Source organism: Ornithorhynchus anatinus, chromosome 10 (assembly GCF_004115215.2).
Source record: "Ornithorhynchus anatinus isolate Pmale09 chromosome 10, mOrnAna1.pri.v4, whole genome shotgun sequence".
NCBI lineage: Eukaryota > Metazoa > Chordata > Mammalia > Monotremata > Ornithorhynchidae > Ornithorhynchus > Ornithorhynchus anatinus.
This window is the reverse complement of record NC_041737.1, coordinates 5,834,601-5,846,004: the sequence shown is the minus strand read 5'-3', so window position 1 is coordinate 5,846,004 and position 11,404 is coordinate 5,834,601. Positions and strand designations below refer to the sequence as shown.

The 11,404-nt window shown below is 45.5% G+C and overlaps 1 long non-coding RNA gene across 1 annotated transcript; it reads left to right on the top strand.

The window, feature by feature from the left end:
• The first annotated feature begins 600 nt into the window (after positions 1-600).
• On the top strand, positions 601-10,839 carry LOC114814798. The gene is made up of 3 exons (XR_003762596.2): positions 601-630; positions 1,169-1,279; positions 10,749-10,839. It is a non-coding gene; the product is annotated as an uncharacterized LOC114814798 (long non-coding RNA).
• Positions 10,840-11,404: the final 565 nt, after the last annotated feature.

Genomic DNA, 11,404 nt, shown 5'->3' with positions numbered 1-11,404 from the left:
CCCACATGGGGCTCGTTGTCTCAGTCCCCATTTTACAGACGAGGTAACTGAGGCTCGGAGAAATGAAGTGAGTTGCCCAAGGCCGCACGGCAGACAAGTGGGGGAGACGGGATTAGAACTCACGTCCTTCTGTATCCCAGGCCCTTTCTCTATACACTACATCATGTTGCTCTCCAAAGGCTTGTGCCTAGGACATTCAGTGAGGCGCACAGGCTCAAAGGGCATCTTGAAAACCCAGCCGGCTGAGTAAGCAGTAAAAGACCTCTGCCCCTTGCCAGTCTGAGGAGCTCTGTCCACATGGTCGTTGGGTACAAATGGGACCTGGCAGCCTGTACCGATCCGGGCAGCTTAGCGGGGTGAGGGCGGGTTAGAATAAGCCGGGCAGATGTGGGGTAAGTGGGGCTCAGGATCCGTGAAGACCCTAAGAGCTCGCGCTTTCAAACATCGCTGCCTCTTCCTGACATGACTCCTTGCCAGCGATCTGAGATCTCCCTCAGCTGCTTGCAGTCGGTACAAGCGCTACTGCCCTTTAAGATCCAGGAGGCTTCTGGGCCCCTTCCTGCCCAATATAAGGCACCTGGGCAAGAGGATTCTGCTGGGACGAGGTCGGAGTCGCTCTCTAGATGTTGGGTGAGTCGGGGGATTTCAGCTGGCCTTTCTTCTCCCGCTATGCCCCGTTTTACTATTTTTCTGGTGCTGGAACTGTTTGTGACTATGGTGTTGATGATCGGAGTCTCAAGGGAGGGGTGGAGAGGGGCCTGCGACTGCTAATGTTTTATGATACTATGTCGGAGGGGTGGCAAGGGAAACTATGGTAAGGGGTCTGTGGGTGGGGGTAGAAACTTGAGGCAGATGTGGATACTGATCATTTAGAACTGTTTTATGTGAAATACAGGACTCTGTCCCTCCTGGCCCAGTGCAGGACAGGTGGGTTGGGGTGGTTGAGGTGATTTTGCCGGGAATATGAGGATTCTCTGAGGGGAGTTGAATGTGCTGGTGTCTATACCGGTGATCTTGTGTCTCAGGGAAGGAAGAACTTTGAAGAGCAATTGTTGCCCATCTTGGCATGCATCAGGCAATGACTCCCGACTATTGGTTTAAAGCTTTTTCTGCCGTGCTAACGTTCCTTCCCAGCCCATTTTTAGCCCCGCTTGCTCTTGTTTTGCAGACCTCTGATCCCAAGTTCTGGAGTCTCACCTTTGCATCCAACTGGTACCCTGATGCTTCTCAACCCCTCGCCTGCCTCCGCCACTTGAGGATTTATTTATACCCACCCTCGGTACAGCACGTTTGAATGCATACTTAATATTTCTAGATCTGTGCTCCCAACTAGCGTGTAAGCTCCTCTTTTGTGGCCAGGGATATTTATTTGATTATCTGTCAGATCTCTGAAATGTTTAGTGCGGTGAAAAGTGCTCAGTAAATAACACTCCTATTACTCTAAACTCCTCAAGTTCTCTACTCTTCTGGCCAATTTTATCCCAGTATAATCTGGTAGTTGGGGAGGGGCAGCCCTGGCTGCTGAAGGTTGTGGAAAGTCCCTCCGGACACTGTAGCTCTGTGAGCTCATTGTGGGGAGGGAATGTGTCTGTTGCACTGGACTCTCCCAAGCCCTTAATACAGTGCTTTGCACACAGTAAGAGCTCAGTAAATAGGATTGAATTGAACTGAAAATGCTAGTCGCGTTAGTTTATCTGTTACCCCGGTGGATTCTCCGGCAGAAGCTTGTTGCACTAACATCCAACACGCTCAATACGATTGAATGCGTCTTGTGTGCAGAACCCTATACTAAGCTCTTGGGGGAATACAGTACAGTTGGTAGGCATGTTCCCTGCCCGCAATGAGTTTACAGTCCAGGACACAAACCCGGAGTCAGGATCTGGATTCTAATCCCAGCACCGCTCCCGAGGCTGCTGTGACCTTGAGCAAGTTACTTATCTTAGCCTCAGTTTCCTCATCTGTAAAAAGTGATTCAATACCCGTTCTCCCTTCTGTTAGGGACTACATCCGACCAGCTTATCTTCTCTTTTCCTCAGGTCTTAGTACGATACCTGGTGCTGTATAGTACCTAGCACTTACCAAATCCGGCCACTATTTATTTTATTATTAGTAGTAAAAACTGAGCCAGGCCAACATCATTTTCGATTGGAGGGACGTGGTGGTGAGGAAACCTAGGTAACCCGCCTGGTACACTGGTCGTCGTAAAAAAAAACATTAGCTCTTTGCTGGCTTCTGAGCTCCAGAGCGGCAGGCAATTTCACACTGGTAGTTTTTTGGGGGGCCTTCCTGGAAGCAGTCAGGGGGTTGTGAAAGCAACTTAAATCTGTGTCAGGAAAATCATTTGTCACAAAAGCTTTAACCAGAAAGAAGGAAAAAAAAAAAGATATTGGTGATCGACAAAGGCTGGCTCAAATCATTGTATTTTTTTTTTTTTCCTAAGGACTGTGATTTCATGTTAGGTTTGAGCTGAAGTAGGGCTCTAAAGAAAATGGAGTTTTTTGGTTTTTTTTTTTTTTTTTCCGTAGACCACTGTTACCAAGGCTGGGATGAAATTATCATTGTTGAATGCTTCATAACATTAGCAGCAAGAACGACAGAAACAGCAGTAATCCACTAGAATGTAATCAATCAATCCATTGTATCTGAGTGCTTACTGTGGGCAGGACACTGGGGTAAGTGGTTGGGAGAGTCAAACAGGGTTGGTAGACACGTTCCATGACCCCAAAGCTCCTTGATCAGGGGTGGTGTCTACTAAATCTATAGTGTTCTCTCAAGTGCTTAGTCTAGTGTTCTCTCAAATGCTTACAGTAGTGAATACTCTGAATTAATTAGCAATAAGCCCATCAACAACCATAACAAATAGCTGACCATCTTGTGGGCACGGAATGTATCTATCGCTCGTACGCTTCCAAGGGCTTAAAGTGCCATGTACACATTGTGCTCAGTAAATACAATTGATTCCTTTCCCTCTCCAAGTCCCAAAGCAGAGAACTGGCCTGGAATTATTCATAGAGTCATGAGAGGAACTAAAGATGAAATATTGTATACTGTTTCTCCCCCCCGCCCCCAACACCTCCCTCCAGACAGCTGACCTTGGTTTGACTCAAACGATGGCATTTATTGAGCACCCACTGTGTGCAGAGCTACGTACTAAGTGCAAAGGAGGCTACGATATAATAGACACGTTCCCTGCTCGCTGTCTGGAGGGCGTGACAGATATTAACATATGACTCTGCCCATAAATGCTGAGGGTGGGGTGAATATCAGCTGCTTAAAGGGTACAGCTCCAACCGCGTAAGTGACGGAGAAGGGGAGAGGGAGTAGCCGAAATGAGGGATTAGTGGAAAAGAAGTGATTTTTTAAGCCAGCTCTGTGACCCTGGGCAAGTTCATCTATTCATTCATTTGTATTTATTGAGCTCTTACCGTGTGCAAAGCACATGGTCATTTGACTTCTCTGTGCCTCACTCTTCTCATCTGTAAAATGAGGATTTAATATCCGTTCTCCCTCCTACCTAGGTGCAGACTCAGGTAGGACAAGAGACTGTTTCCATCACGATCATCTTGTAACAAATATCACAGTTATTGCTGTTGTTACTTTCTTACTGTGACCCAGTCTGCACACTTGGCTCCTCTAATGCCAACCTACTCACTGTACCTCGATCTCATCTATCTCGCCGCCGACCTCTTGTCCAAATCCTGCCTCTGGACTGGAACCCCCTCCCTTTACATATCCACCAGACGACTACTCTCTGCACCTTCGAAGCTTTAATGAAGGCACGTCTCCAAGAGGTCTTCCCTGACTAAGCCCTCCTTTCCTCTTTTCTCGCTCCCTTCTGTGTTGCCCAGCCTCACAGCACTTAGGCTGTTATGCATAACTTATTTATATTAATGTCTGTCCCCACTTTAGACCGTAATCTTGTTGTGGACAGGGAATGTATCTGTCATACGGTCGTTTTGTACTCTCCCAAGCACTAGCACGGCACCCTGCACACAAGCGCTCAGTAAATACAATCGAATGATTAGTTGAATGTTGTTGCCGTTGAAGGTAGGAACTAAGGTTCTTCTAGAAAAAACTAATGTTGGATCAGCCAGCTGGCATGCAAATGCTCAGGACTGTGGAGCAAATCACAACTGTCCTCATCTGATGTTGAAATGGAAAGATGATCTTTCCTTCCAGCAATCCTTTTTCTTGTTTTCCATCCTAAACCTGCTATTCCGCTCTTGATTCCTGGATGCTGCGGATTCATGTCTTCGGTTAAAAGTGACACAGAAGGGAGGGAGGGCTAGGGAAAAAAGGCCCGGTACTTGGGGAAAAAAATGCCTTGGCTTGATTTTCTTGCTTGTCAAGTTTCACTGAATCAGAACAACGGTGATTTTCTCTCTCTGTAGCTTTAATTATGTCTGCTGTCAGAGACATAAGCCCTGGGAAAGGACAAGACTGCAACTTTTATTTTAATCTGGGTTGAGTGTAGCTAAATCTCTACAATTCCTTTCAGCTCTAGAAGTGTGATTCTATCTCAGCAATATACTTCTTTTTTTTTTTATTATCAGAGCTAAGAGGAAATAGCCCTTTCATTCTGAAATAACTAGAGCTTCATTGCAGCAGATTTTTAAGCATAAATACTAAAATCACGATAATCAATTTGGATTTTCATAAAGCACATTTCTCAGAGCTTCTGACTCTGAGTGAATTCTATACCGGCTGCAGAGAAGAAAGTCATAAATGAATTCATGAAAATGCTTTTATTCAAAAAGTAGAGGGGTTGACTTAATGACATTGGCACTGAGCACCTGAGGTGAACTTCCATTATGCAAACATTGGTCTGGATTCCCTGAAGAGAGGCATTCCAGGTGGTCTCATCCGAGAGTGGGTTTTGGGGATGGGCATCCCCACAGAACTCTCCTCCTCCCCATTATGAAATAGCATTTCCTTTTCCACTTCCTTGCTTTCCAAGAGTGGATTTTCCCAGATGCTCCAGAGCTCTACAAAGCCCGGCATCTCATCACTGGGCAGTTGACCGGCTCCTAAATGAAGCATTGATCAGTTTTGATAGACCGCTTTGATTTCTAGAGGTTATTATGCCCTTAGGGGGCGAAGGGCCCGATACAAAGTCCTGCAAGAGAGAAGACACAGGTCAGTCACTTGACCTTACCTGCTCTAGACGGTGAACTCGTTGTGGGCAGGGAATGTGTCCGTTGTTATGTTGTACTCTCCTTAGTACAGTGCCTCGCAAACAGTAAGTGCTCAATAAATAGGATTGAATGAATGAACAGTGGTCCCTCCCCTGCCTGTCATGTGGCATCAATAGAGAAGCAGCGTGGCTTAGTGGCAAGAGTGCAGGCTTTGGAGTCAGAGGATGGGGGTTCTAATCCCGACTCTGCCACCTGTCTGCTGTGTGACCTTGGGCAAGTCGCTTCACTACTCTGTGCCTCATTTCCCCCATCTGTAAAATGGGGATTAAGACTGTGAGCCCCACGTGGGGCAACCTGATTACCTTGTATCTACCCCAGGGCTTGGCACATAGTAAGCACTTAACAAATACCATTATTATTAAATAGCACAGAGAATGGCCCCGAGCTGCGGTTGTCAGTCAACCAACCGATCACATTTATTGAGCCCTTACTGTGTGAGGAGCACTGTACTAAGTGCTTGGGAGAGGATACTGTAGACACGTTTCCTCCCCTCAGCGAGCTTACGTTCTAGGAGGTGTTCATTCAGTAGTATTTATTGAGCGCTTACTATGTGCAGAGCACTGTACTGAGCGTTTGGAATGGACAATTCGGCAACAGATAGAGACGATCCCTGCCCATTGACGGGCTTACAGTCTAGTGAATGAGTTTACAGTCTCGTTTGGCAAACTATAAGCTCCTTGAAGGCAAGGATCTGGACTATGAGCTTTAGTGTCCTCTCCCAATTTGGGGAAGTGATAGACATCCTTTGACTGTTCAGCAGGGCGGTAGTTGCTACCAGATTTTCCCGACTAGTGTTTTCACGATGAAGATCGCGTTGTCTGTGAGAAACGCTTGGAGATTTTGATTGTATTTCACTTTCCGATATTGTATTAACGAGCTACACCCAGGAGTGCGCTGAGATGCTACCTCATGTAAAATTTAGCCCCAAATTCTTATGGCATTATGGTTAGGCGTCCTTTGGTTGATTTTTCTACATCACGAGCTCCTTGAGGGCAGAGATAGTGCCTACCAAATCTCTTGTGCTCTCCCAAGAGCTTAGTACAGGGTTCTGCACATATTAAGTGCTCAGGAATGGTATGGATTGATAAAGCATATAACTTTGCTAATGTTTTGCAAGAGAAAATCAGGACACCGATTTGCTCAAACTAAAAGTCTGCCGTTTGCTATTCAGAAGAACTTTTCTATCTTACTGGTTCCCTAGTCTTGGACCAAAAATATCATGTGGAAAGGAGAGAAATAAATGCTGTGATCGCTCTAAAAACCATTGGACTTTGGTTTCTGTTAAAATTACTTCAAGTCCTTTATTATAGCAGCTCAGTTTGTTATAACACGCAAATTCCCACCGAGGAAAGCAGATGGGTAATAAGCAAGCAGCTAGACTATTTTTGTTATAATTGGGGGCATCTGGATACCATCCAAAAGTTTCCACGTTCCCTTTCTTCTTAGAGACTGTGAGAGAGAGGAAAAAAATTGAGGGGAAAATAGCTGTGGGACTGAAATCCCTTAATGTTATGGGTTGCCATATTCCAAGTCCTAGAATGTCCTGGAACCTAACTGGAGCAAAGGACTGACCATATTCCAGCCCAGGTGAGGAAATCTGAGTACTCATATGAACAAGAACACCTGGAAAATGGGCATTATTAGCTTGGGAAGTCCTAAATCTGGGATATTTGTATAATTCTCTAGAAATGGCTAATCTATAAAAATCTAGGGCGGTCTCTGATAAACTGAGCTATATGGTCAACTCAGAGGACTCAGGTTTTTGTCTTTTTATGATATTTAAGTGCTTACTATATGTCAAGCCCTGTTCTAAATGCTGGGGTTGGTACAGGTTTAGAAGCAGTCTCTGCTGCATATAGGTCCCACAGGGTAAGTAGGAGGGAGAACGGGTATCGAATCTCCATTTTGCAGTTGAGGAAACTGAGGCCCAGAGAAGTTAAGCGATTTGCCCAAGGTCACACAACAGGCAAGTGCAGAGCTGAGGTTAGAACCCGGGTCCTCTTGCTCCCGGGCCCATGGTTTTTGCCCTCTAGACTGTAAGCTTGTTGTAGGCAGGGAACGTGTCTACCGACTCTGCCGTATTGGACTCTCCGAAGTCCGTGGTAGAATGCTTTTGTTCTCAATAAATGCCACTGATGATGATTACCCACTAGACCACACTGCTTCTAATCCTGGCTCTGTCACTTGGCTGCTGTGTGGTCTTGGGCAAGTCGCTTCTCTTCTCTGGGCCTCGGTTACCTCATGTATAAAATGAGGACCCAATCCTACTCTCTTCTACTTGGACTGGGAGCCCAACCTTGTATCTACCTCAGTGCTTGGCACATAGTAATTGTTTAACAGCTAGCATAAAGAGGAGTTATTGTCATCTGTCAGAGACTCACGCTTTCACATGTCTCTTGGGAGGAACAACTTTTGCCCGCCACTTCAAAAATTCCCAATTGTCATTCCCAAAAAGACAACTGGAGTAGTAATGTTGGATTTTTTAAGAGCTTAACACTGTACTTAGCAGGGGGAAAGAATATACATGTAAGAATCAGAAACACAAGGTTTGTCTTCCCTTTGTAGTGCTTAAGGCAATAGTCAATCAATCAAAAATATTATTGACTGCATACTTACTGTGTGCGGAGCACTGTACTAAACATGGAACCTTCACCCAGCACAGATCGTGACAACATTTTCCACCTCATATTCACGGGGTGTGGGTGTACTGTTTTTTTTTTAAATAGAATCTGTCCCTGTCACATTGATGCTGTGCTGATGGGGACCTAATCATCGGTTCCATTTTCTAGATGACTGTAAGCTCGTCGTGGGCAGGGAAAGGGCATCCCAAGTGCTTAGTACAGTGCTCTGCACACAGGTGCTCAATACATATGACTTATTGAGAAAAGAGTTGAAAAGGACTGGCACGCTAGCATTTGAAGAACCAATCCCGCGCTTCTTCAGACTTCAGCTCCACACTTCAGAAACAGGGTGTAAGAAGAAATGGGTCCCGGCCCGCTCACGAGCGGACCCTCGTTCCTGCTGTTTCTGGGTCTCAGAGATGGCTGCGTTCTGAGTCACCGTTGAGCCACCCACTCAACCTTCCTGCCAGCTGGCTCTCGATAGTAATAATGTTGGGATCTGTTAAACTCTTACTATGTGCCGAGCACTGTTCTAAGCTCTGGGTAATCAGCTTCTCCCAAGTGAGGCTCACAGTCTTAATCCCCGTTTTCCAGATGAGGTAACTGAGGCCCCGAGAAGTGAAGTGACTTGTCCAAAGTCACACAGCTGACAGGGGAGGAGCCGGGTTCAGGACCCATGACCCCTGACTCCTAAGCCCGGGGGTCTTTCCACTGAGCCACGCTGCTTCTCTCAATACCAACTGCCGAGCACAGCTGTACTGGGTGGGACAGTGTGGTTGGTTCAGTGCAAACCGTCACCATTTCTGGATAACAATTCCAGCCTATTTCTTGCTGGCAGCAGAACATACGTTTCCGTTCTTACCCACCAGTGCCTGATCAAGGCTGGGGGAGTTGTCACCGTATTTCCGGGGGCGAGACGTGTGTGAGACAGTCACACCCATGAAAACAATCTCACTGGCGGCAATGTTGTCTTTGAGCCAGAGGACAACCCTAACCCTCATAGGTCATTTTGGGTAGAACTCTCTCAGGCTGTTCTTTTAACAGCATGTATGATGAGGATGAGAAGCATTTGAGGAAATGGTTGTGTATCTTGGAGGGCTTAATTCACCATGGATTTTCCTGAATGTAGTTTTTTATTTTAAATATTTAAGGGTTTACTGTGTTCCAGACATTGTAAGCACTGGGGTAGGTACAAGCTAATCAGGTTAGACATAGTCCATGTCCCATAGTCCCATGTCCCATGTTCTCGCTGCCTCAGTTACCTCATCTATTTTTTCTTGGAATGTGCAAATTAGCAAGTGGAATGCAAGATCACTTGATAAAGGCTTATATTTTCTCAAAGGAACATGTGGGGCAGGTATTAATAATAATAATAATAAACTGAGACAGAAGCCTTGTGGGCAGGATAGTCCATGTCCCATTTTACAGATGAGGAGGATGATGGTATTTGTTAAGCTCTCACTACGTCAAGTACTGTTCTAAGAAATCAAGTCGGACACAGTCCTTGTCCCACATGGGGCTCACGGTTTCAATCCCCATTGTACGGATGAGGTAGCTAAGGAACAGAGAAATGAAGTGACTTGCCCAAGGTCACGCAGCAGAGGAGTAGCAGAGCTGGGATTAGAATCCAGGTCCTCTGCCTCTCAAAACCATTCTCCTTCCACTAGGCCTCGTGGCTTCTCAATAATGGGAGCTACTCAAAGGTGCAACGATTGTGTTCAAAGAGAATGCACTCTCTTCTCCAACCCTTCAGGGCTACACTTTTCTTCTCTGTTCTTCACCTGCACCATTAGACTCTGACTTCCCACCAACTCATGTCGCAAGAATGGCATAAGGAGGATCAGAACTAAATCTGCTTTTTAGGAAAACCAATTTCACTTCTTAAAAATGGTCATTCTGTGGTACCAACCTAATCAACAAGAATACAAAGCAAATCCCTCTTTTGTGTGTGTTCTCTTTCTGGAAATGTTTTTGAATCGGTATGAGGAAAACACCTTGAAAGAATCAAGCTCATTAAGACTCAGGGAGAGGAGACTTTGCAATTGAACGGTGACTTTTTGCTTAGCAATGGGTGTCAGATGCTTGGGCAAATGGGGTCTATTGGATAATTCAAGTTGAAAAGAGATCCATTTTTGTGGTATCTAAGGCCAAGAAAAGTGTCTCCAGACTTGGCAATGTTTTTCCACCTCATAAGCTTTTTTCCCCACTTGGAAAACTTGTATCACAAACAGACTTGTCCTCAGTTTTCTCCAAACAAATACTCTCTGCATGCGGAGCAGCAAAATGAATTTCTGTTCCTGGGGCTATTTCTTCTTGGAATGTGCAAATTAGCTACTGGAATGCAAGACCACTTGATAAAGGCTTTTATTTTCCCAAAGGAACATGTGGGGCTGGTATTAATAGTAATAATAATAATGATGATGATGATAAATTGAGACAGAAGCCCAGCAGCAGAATGGGGAATATCTGGTATTTAGACCCCAGCATATTGCAGGTACTAACTGATTGGTCTGTCAGTAGCTTGTCCTCTACTTGCTACCAGTACAGCCCCTTTTTATGACCAATATTTTTATTTTAATCTCTTTGTTTGGGAACTCCTCTCTCTAGGCTGTAAGCTCCTTGTGGGCAGAGAACTGTTTGTTGTGGCTGGGGAACAGGTCCCACAACTCGGTTGTGGGCAGGGAATGTGTTTAACAGCTCTGTTACATTGTTCTCTCCCAAGTACTTAGTACGGTGCTCTGCACACACCATATACTCAATAAATACGACCGATTGTTATTTTGAACACTCCCAAGTCTTAGTACAGAGCTCTGCCCACAGTAAGCACTCAAATATGACTGATCCAGCCACCTTCCTCCACCTCAGCTCTTGCCAAAGAGTTCCATATTGTCATTTGTTGTTGTTGTTATTGTTGTTATTATTGTTACTACAGGTGGGTGATGAACAACCCCTGCCATCCACCACAACCAGCTGCCTCCCAGCCCAGATCTCGAAACCAAGGAGCAGCTTACCGCTGAAAAGAGGTGTTGGCATACAAACTTAATAATAATAATAATAATGTTGGTATTTGTTAAGCGCTTACTATGTGCCGAGCACTGTTCTAAGCGCTGGGGTAGACAGGGGAATCAGGTTGTCCCACGTGGGGCTCACAGTCTTAATCCCCATTTTACAGATGAGGGAACTGAGGCCCAGAGAAGTGAAGTGACTTGCCCACAGTCACACAGCCGACAAGTGGCAGAGCTGGGATTCGAACTCATGAGCCCTGACTCCAAAGCCCGTGCTCTTTCCACTGAGCCACGCTGCTTCTCCAGCTTTGCTCACTTCCGCAATCTTGTTGGCTCATTTAAACTTGCTCAATTCATTCAATAGTATTTATTGAACGCATACTATGTGCAGAGCACAGTACTAAGCACTTGGAATGCTCTCACATCACAATGACCCAAAATGGTGCTCTTGGTTATAGGCTTTTCAAGAAGCCAGCTTGGTAGTAGAACTGATTTCTGTTTAAACAAGTCATTTCCTTTGAAATGCAAATAACTTTCAGGTACTTGTCAAAGAGCCTGAGGGGGCTTCAAGCCTTAAGTGGCC